The following is an 8,672-nucleotide window of genomic DNA, read 5'->3' as shown; positions in this document are numbered from 1 at the left end:
AAATCACCAAAACCCATTCAGTTACTCACCTAACTAGATATGATGAAAGCAGGCGTGATAACAAGTGGAGAAAAGGACCTCACTGAAACCTTTTACTAAGGTGCGTTAGGGCCCTACGCGCTAGACCTTAACGCCAGCATTGAGCTGGCATTATTCTAGAAGCATACCGCGCGGTTTAGCGCTCAGTCATTTTGTGCGAGCACTAAATACGCTAGCGCACCGCAGTGAAAAGGAGCCCAAAGCATTTCAAAATGTCAAACCAAGGATTTGAACATCAGTGGTCAAAAACCTCCTTTAACTCCCCTTGTGTCGACATCTAATAAAATCCGTCTCTAATTTTCTTTTTTTTTATAATCTGTATTAAATTTTCCAACTACAATTGTGCAAACAAATAATTCACGTACATATAATATTACAAGAAAAGCACAATAAACTTATATATAGTAATAAGCAATTATTCCCTCCCCCCCACTTATTAATCAAGAAAATAAATACCCACAAGAAACTATCTAAAAATTTCCCAAAACAATTCCCCTCCCCCCTCTCCCCCCGGATGTGTATGTTTAAGCTCAGTAAAATAAATTCAGTTACATAAGAACATAAGAACTGCCATCTCCGGATCAGACCTTAGGTCCATCAAGTCCGGCGATCCGCCCATGCGGTGGTCCAGCCAGGTGTAACCTGGCAAATACTTAGTCACCCGTATCCTTCTATGCATCTTGCGAGGAGATGTGCATCTAACTTGCCCTTAAATCCTAGAACCTCCGCAGCAACCTCCACCGGGAGAGTGTTCCAGGTGTCCACCACTCGCTGTGTGAAGCAGAACTTCCTGGCATTTGTCCTGGGTTTGTCCCCCTTCAGCTTCAGTCCATGACCTCTTGTCCTAGTCACATTTGACATTGTAAATAGCCTGTTTTCCTGCTCTATTTTGTCGATTCCTTTTAGTATTTTGAAAGTCTCAATCAGATCCCCTCGCAGTCTCCTCTTCTCAAGGGAACAGTCCCAGTTTTCTAAGTCGTTCTTTGTAGCTCAAGTTCTCCTTTCCTTTTACTAGCTTCGTTGCTCGCCTCTGCACCCTCTCCAGCAGTTTTATATCCTTCTTTAGGTAGGGAGACCAGTGTTGGACACAATATTCCAAGTGTGGTCTGACCATTGCTCTATAGAGCGGCATTATAACATCCTCTGATCTACTCGTGATTCCCTTCTTTATCATCCGGATGGGTGTGCGAGCTGCTTTAGGGTTACTAGATGTTCAGTTTCCCCGGACAAAAGTAGCAAAACAAAAAAATCCACCTGGACTCTCGACAGAGTCCTCAAAAAGAGGATGCATCTGGGGAAACCTGGACATCTGGGGGAAAGGGGGTTGGATAAGAATTGAGCTAGGGCTGGTGGGCCAGGAGTTGAGCTGGGGGTTGATCCCAGCTCCGAGTTGGGTAAATGGGCCCACTGGACCACCAGGGATAATTTTTTGGCTGAGAGGGGGGTTGGGTGGCGGGAAAGGTCTGCTGGACCACCAAGGGTTCTTGTTTAGTTGGAGAGATCAGGGTGAGTCTGCTTGTCCACCAGGGAAAGATTCAGGGGTGGGCTTCCTTGACTTTCCTGTCAATACCTGAGCCAATCATTGCTAAGCATCTTCAAGAACGTAAGGCAAGGGACCCTACCAATAGCTCTGAGTTGTCAGTAGTTCAGCAGGGGGTTTTGGCATTGCACAGGTCTGCTAATGATCTCGTTTTAATATTTCCGAGCTCATTAGCATGGACTTTCAGTCACTGATTCTCTGCACGGTAAAGCAGTGGTCAAAAGCCTTTGTGCATTAGCTGCAGAATAACATTTCATTTGCACTGGCTAAAGCCAGTCTAAATGAAACCGTGTAAGCACTATAAGATTTGTGCCTATGCGCCTCGGAGTTATAAAGTGCCTGAAGAAAACAGAATAGGTGTCCAGATGTGACACTGTCAACAAGACTAGTGGAGTGCCTCAGGGATTGCCACTGGGACCCATGCTATTCAATATACTGTATATTTGTGATTGATATTGCTGAAGGGTTAGAAGGAAAAGTGTATCTTTTTTGCAGATGACATGAAGATTTGCAACAGAGAGGACCCCCTGGAGGGAATAGAAAAGAGATCCGCAAACATTAGCAGAATAGTCTAATGTTTGGCAGTTGAAATTTAATGTAAAAAAGTGCAGAGTGATACACTTGGGACATACAAATACAAAGGCGCTGTAAGCGCTAGGGGGTGAGAAGTTATGGTATGTTATGTGCAATCTTATATCCTACTGAATCCTTGCAAACAGAGTTACATTACATTAGAGATTTCTCTTCCGCCATTGCCTTGCGGTTCAAGGCGGATTACAAAAGAATTACAAATAAGGTATTACATGAAGAAGATATCTGGTCATTTCTAGAGGAGATACGGAGTAGATGAGGTTGCTTTGGGGAATCGGGAAGATATTGGGAAGTGGGAAGGAGCGAGCGGTATTAAGTCGTTTGCTGGAATTTCTTGAAGAGTAGAGTCTATTTCTTTTCTGAACGTTTTGTAGTCTGAGGTCATAATCAGTAGATTGGAGATTTGGTTGTCGAGTTTTGCTGCTTGTGTGGCTAGGAGGCCATCGTATAGTTTTTTCCGTTTGACTTTTTGGATTGGAGGGTGCGTGAATGGAGTGTGGGTTTTCCTACGTCTAGTTCAGGGGTAGGGAACTCCGGTCCTCGAGAGCCATATTCCAGTCGAGTTTTCAGGATTTCCCCAATGAATATGCATGTGCGTGTGGCCACATCATCCAGTCAAGAGCAGGTGTACCATGTCAAGCTGTGCGGAGTTTGCAGGAAGATCAGGAGGAAAATGGTAAAGGCTCGTTGAAGTTACATGGGAATATTTTTTTATTTTTGCAGCTTAGAGTTTTTTAATAAATCAAGTCATCGGTGCAAGTATTAGTTAGAAATTCTTTTTTTAGGATTTTGTCCATTTTTTGTCACATTTAGATGATTGAAGTGGTCCATTGCATATCTGTGTTCTGGAAAGTTTGATTTCTTAAGGCTTTTAAAAGCTTTCCAATCTGCAATCCGTCATTCCCTTGCATGGTCATATTCCTGTTCTTTTGTCATGTACGGTCTGCTCAGCCAGTATTCATTCTCCGCTTCAATTTCCAGCCTTTGAATCATACCACGCTTCATCTTCCATGTCACCTGACATGGCCGTCTGTACTTCCCAATCCATTGTTTACCAGGTATTCCTTTCCAGAGAAGAGCTACTGTCAGGAACATGTCTTAAGATACCTTCCAAATTGTCTTTGAACACTCCCGCAGCTTTCCTTCTCCAGCCTCTAAAGCAACTTCTTTCCTTCCGCAGCAAGACCCACTCTGCCACACATGGGAATATTTTTAAAATAAATAGAAGGACATATTTTTTCAGTCAACAAATAGATAAGCTTTGGAACTCATTCCTGGATGATGTAGACTTCATTGTCTTTTTTAATTTAAATTTTTATTGTAGTACTAGTCTTTAAGCCCGTTACATTAACGGGTGCTAGAACAGATGTGTGTGCCTGTCTGTCTTTCTTTCTGTCTCTCTGTCTCCTTAGCCGCTGTCTGTCTGTCTTTCTTTCTCGCTCCTTGGCTGCTGTCTGTCTGTCTCTCTGGCTCCCCTGTCTGTTTGTCATTCTTTCTGTCTGTGTCTCTCCCTGGCCCCTTATCTGTCTGTTTATCTTTCTTTCTGTCTGTCTCTCCCCCTGACCCTCAGCCTATCTCTCTCTGGCCCCCCGAGCAAACCAAGATTGCTGCCTGCCCCCCCAGCACACCCCTCCCCCCCAAAGCAGTCCCTTTTCCCTCTCCCCCTCCACTTTTTTCTTTCTGTCTCTCTCCCTGGCCCCATTATCATATTATAGTTTATTACTTCTATTCCACCTGAGTCCTCTACATCTGGTTGAAAATACCAGAGGAGAATCCAGAAAAATGCAAAAAAATGCAGGAGCTGAAAATAGTGAGAGAATCCTGTAATAAAATACACATGAGCACAGGGGCTGCAAATGGCAGAGCAGAGTTTGAGGGCATTGGTGGTGTGTGTCCTGAAAGCGACAGGCACTGAGGCTATTAGAAGAGGAAAAAGTTGCTGAGTAGGTAATATCTGTACCTGTTAACAGCAGCAGGGCTCGCTCAGTCTCTTGCCCCAGCAGGATCTGTTTGAGCTTCATAGATGAATGGAAAGTCATCTTGAAGACTCTCATGCCGTGGACTGCAGGTAGACCTCCACACAGTCACAGGGCGGGGAGGTAGTGTGGAGATCCCGTGACTGCACAGATGCCTATTCCCGACTTGCTAAGACATAGAGATATTTCCGGTAAATGATGTCATTCCTAGGGTCGCTGGCAAACTGAGAGAAGAGAAAGTTTTCATGCAACAGAGCTAACATAACCAACTTATTAGTCTGATTTGACCCATTCTTGATTTATATGTTTGAATTTAGCTCACGGTGAGTTACATTCGGTTTGCCCTGCTCCTTGCCTTAGTATATTTTTGAGTTGAAAGACGCGGCGGCGGTGGCTCCTCTCAAGATCCCCGACTGCATCGGACTTCCGACGCAGGTGGGGATCCTGAGAGGAGCCGCTGCCTCGTCTTTCAACTTAAAAATATACTAAGGCCAGGAGCAGGGCAGACCGAAGAACAGCACGGCCGACAGCCGCCGCGTCCGACATCCAAACAATTTTTTTTTATTTTGATACCGAGGACTCAATTCATGACTTTAAAATCTTGCCTGTTTTGTTTTTTAAATGGCGTCCTGGCTCCCACGGCCTGCAACCGCTGACATCCGCTTCGGAGGGGGGGGGGGAGAGAGAGAGCTTCGCGCGGCCTGCAACCACCGACAGCCGCGGCGGCCAACATTCGCCTTGGGGGAGGAGAGTGTTTCGCACGCATGCGCACTCCTATCTGCGGTGCCCTACAGCGCACGGAAAACGGAACATGCGATGGGAGTGCACATGCGCGACTTAGCCTTTTATTATATTAGATAAAGAATACATCATACAGACAGATTTGTCAATTGAGCTACATGTGTCAATTACATTGACGGAATAATAACTACAGCTATGTTTGTAGGAAATATACAGACCATATCAAATCGGCAAAATTGTAATAGTAAGAATGCAAAGTCAAAAACATTACTCGAGGAACAAGCTCAGAAACCCAGAAATGAGTACTGAAATTAACATTAAAACAGAATTTAAGGCACTATTATTTAAATAAGCTTTGATAACTACTTAGATTGAAACAAGATGTGGAGGGGCATTTTCGATACGACGCCTTAATCAAAGTTTAGATGTTTTGCTGAAAATGTCCAAAAATCTAGTCGCAAACACGACCATTTTCAAAACAGGAAAGTGTAGCAGATGTCCTGTTTGCGGGTTATAATAAAATTATGCTACTAGTTTTTATTATGAATGTTAAAAATTGTGAACCATCTACCACTGTGATTGTGTGGTATAAAAGTTATTAAACTTAATAAATCTGGGTTTAAAAAAGATTTGGACAAGTTTCTGCTGAAAAGTCCATAGTGAGCTATTGAGACAGACATGACGGGGGAAGCCACTGCTTGCCCTGGGATTTATAGCATGGACTGTTGCTACTGATTGAGATTCAGCCAAGTACTTATGACCTGGATTGGCTACTGGGCTAGTCTGTCCCAGTACAACAATTCTTATGTTCTTATGTGAGCCAAGTCTAGGACAATAAAGCCATTGTGACATTACTAATGTGATTGGCTCTTAGGCATTGGTGGAATGAGGCATTATGACATCACAATCATAGCTCTGGAATGTTGCTAGTACTATGTAGGTTTCCGCCAGGTACTTGTGACCTGGACTGGCCACTGACCATTGGTCTGACCCAGTATGGCTAATCTTATGTTCTTATGAAAGGCAATTCCGACTTCAATTAAACTTTATTCAAGTTGAAAAGTATTATACTGTTAATTATGTAAGCCGTTTTTACATTGGCCATGCTCTAAAGCCAAGCAAATAGAAAGGCTACTGGTTCATTAAAATTTTTATCATCAGTTTTATGACCCTGGTTTGTCACAAGGCTCCAAGATATGCTTTATGTCATTCAGGAATTTCACAGAACTTTATTGCTGTAGCTACTTCTTGCCAAGATATGTGAGCTAGGCATTGTGGACAATGTAGTCTTACACATGCTGCAGTCACTGCTGCTTACCTGTACAAGCTTCTCTGCCAGTGGTCTTTCTCCTAACCACCTTCCCCCTTTCTCTCATCTAAACTTGAATCCTTTGTCTCACCTTGACTTCTTGGGCTACCTGGTACTAAGTTTTGCTCCTATTGGCCTCTGACTCTACCCTTCCCTTGGCCTTGTGGGAACTCTTTGTCTAGAGAGACAGTCACTGCCCTTCCTCCATCTCAACTCATGTGGCTCTTCCTATCCCCTAACAAAAAACTATCTTTTTACCCCTTGAGCTATCTGAGCACATGCAAGGACATTTCAGCCCTCCATCCCTGAAACTTTCCTATTCTGCTGGACTATTTTCCTGCCTTACAATTTCTCATACTCATCTACTAGAACAACATTCTGAAACTAAGTCTGAGCCCAAGGGAACAAATCTCTGAGAGAAAAACTGCTAAATGTGAATAAATCTATTATATTTGTTCAATAAAATATACTTCAGAAAAGATATAAGGATTTCCTACGTGTGTTTCGGTGTGCCCGAGGTTTAGCTTTCTGGTTGATTTAGTGCACATCTGGGACAGCTTGCTAAACAAGATAGAGAAATCAGTATCCAAATTATGGACAAGTTTAGTGACGCTAGCCCAGGGTAGCAGTTTGTGAGCATGACATTCTTTGGACCTGTGGCAGTAGTTGGTGTGAATTAATTTTCTGTGAAAGAAATCTGCAATATAAAAGCTGCTTTGTCCCATAAATACAAATAATACATTTTTGATGCTTGGACTTCAATCCCTTTTGCTTTCTGCTTTTAACATTTATCTTTGAAGCAACTGAAAGGATTTAAGTTATCCTCATTGCCTACTGCTACTGTTTAATCTTTTTCTTATATTTTCTATTATGAGGTTGTTACAAGGCTGCAACTTAACACCCCCTAACACCCCCCTAACACTCCCCCAAAGCTCAGACTCCCATCTTGCACCTCTAGCTCTACCCTCAACCTCCCTCACCCCCCCCCCCCCCCGTACCTTTCAGTTGAATGTCCAGCCGGAGGACATTTACATCCTCCAGTTGGCCAACCCACCAATGCAAAATGGCAGGCCTTCCCCTTCCCAATGCATTCTGGGATGCACTGGGGAGGGGCATAAGACTCCAATTGGCTCAGATGCCTAAGAATTCTCCCATGGGAGGAGCTTTAGGCACCTAGGTCAACTAGAGTCAGGCTTCCTTCCAATGGGATAGGCCTTAGGCATCTGATCCAATCAGAGCCTTAAGCCCCTCCCTGGTATATCCCAGATCTATAAATGACTGCCTGGGATTAAAATTTGCACATTGTACACTCACCCAACTGAGTTCCCTATTATCCTCACAGTTACTGGTACTTTACTTTAGTAACCTCCGCAACAACTCTGCACATCCTTTTCGATCTTTCACTTTATTTAGGCAGAGGAGGGAACTTCAAGGAAGAAAGGAAGAGTCTCTTTTTCTTTCTAGTATGGGGGAGGGGAAAAGGGGGGCTTACAAGGGCTTCTGCTTACTGACCCTGTAGGAGCCACCTGCAACTTCCCTGACTAGAGGTACCAGAGCCCACTAGGATTTGAAGCCTACAGACTTGAGTCCTGAGAAGGGCTTACACCAGGGTATGTGTGGGGAATTTTATTTATTTGTTCATTTTTATAGGAGGCCAGAACAGGTTACAATAGCATACAGTGAGGTACTTAGAACTTCTCTATTTGTCCTGTAGGCTCACAATCTAGCTAAAGTACCTGAGTAACAGTTATTAAATAGTAAAGATATTAATTATAATAATAAATTATAATTCAAAGAATAAAATTCAAATAAAACAAAAAAACCTCAAAGTCCCAAAACAGTTCAGCAATCCTCGGCCTCCCTCCCTCCTCCCAACAGTCAGTCGCTCTCAACAGCCGGATCGTGTGCTGCCCTGGCCGAGGACCTCCGTCGCACCACTCTCGGCCCCTTCTGGCTATTCCTCTCCCTTCTCCGCCATCGCAGTCATAGGCCGCCCACCACTCAAGGCAGACTGATCCCTAACATCTCACATTAGACCACTGAAGCTTAATCTCAGGGCCACAGATTTCAATCTGTGGCCCTGAGATCAAGGCCTTAAGGATCCTGCTATACCAGTTCAAATTTCTACCATTTGCTGGAGACAGGAAACACTGGTATATTCCAAGGCTACACCATTCCTTATACTGGTGATAATGTCATTGAAAGTCAATGCTGTCGTCTTCCATCTGCTGGTTGGGTGAGAGAACCCACTTGTCTGGACTGGCCTAGCTGGATGATAAGGAAAGAGAGAGAGGGGGGAGAAAAGGCAAGAAGAACATTGGGAGATGTTGAGCTTAACTTCTGTTTTTGCATCTGTTCAGCAGAGAAGAAAAACAAAACTGAAAAGCTGAGCGTGCTGCTTGTGAGAAGAACTTGGATGCTCCGAATTTTACATGAAGTTCTGAGCTCTGGAAGAGCTGTTCTGTCCAGGTGATGT

At 43.8% G+C, this 8,672-nt stretch overlaps 1 pseudogene; it reads right to left on the bottom strand.

Annotated features, from left to right (window-relative positions):
* Window positions 1-2,932: 2,932 nt before the first annotated feature.
* LOC117357308 lies at window positions 2,933-3,265 on the bottom strand (annotated as a pseudogene).
* Window positions 3,266-8,672: the final 5,407 nt, after the last annotated feature.

The sequence above is a fragment of the Geotrypetes seraphini genome, chromosome 3 (genome assembly GCF_902459505.1).
Source record: "Geotrypetes seraphini chromosome 3, aGeoSer1.1, whole genome shotgun sequence".
Lineage (NCBI taxonomy): Eukaryota > Metazoa > Chordata > Amphibia > Gymnophiona > Dermophiidae > Geotrypetes > Geotrypetes seraphini.
This window is presented reverse-complemented; position numbering and strand designations above follow the sequence as displayed.